The following is a 253-nucleotide window of genomic DNA, read 5'->3' on the forward strand; positions in this document are numbered from 1 at the left end:
TCCGTGTGTGCGTGTGTGTGCGGGGCCTCCCGTCGCGCGCCTGGTGCGGTGGGGCCGGGGGTCCGTCCGGCGGACGGCCCCCGCGCCGTTGTGTGCCGCCTCCCGCCCGCACCCGTCCCGTGCCGCCAGCGGTGCGCGGGTGTGCGGGCCCACCTCCTCACCCGGGAGCTTTCCCGGCGATGTGCCCCTGGGCCGGGGGGATGGGCGTGCCCGGGGGCCGCCCCCGCAGCGCCTCCCTCGCCGACGTCGATCG

This window comes from Loxodonta africana, unplaced genomic scaffold (genome assembly GCF_030014295.1).
Source record: "Loxodonta africana isolate mLoxAfr1 unplaced genomic scaffold, mLoxAfr1.hap2 scaffold_486, whole genome shotgun sequence".
NCBI classification, from domain to species: Eukaryota; Metazoa; Chordata; class Mammalia; order Proboscidea; family Elephantidae; genus Loxodonta; species Loxodonta africana.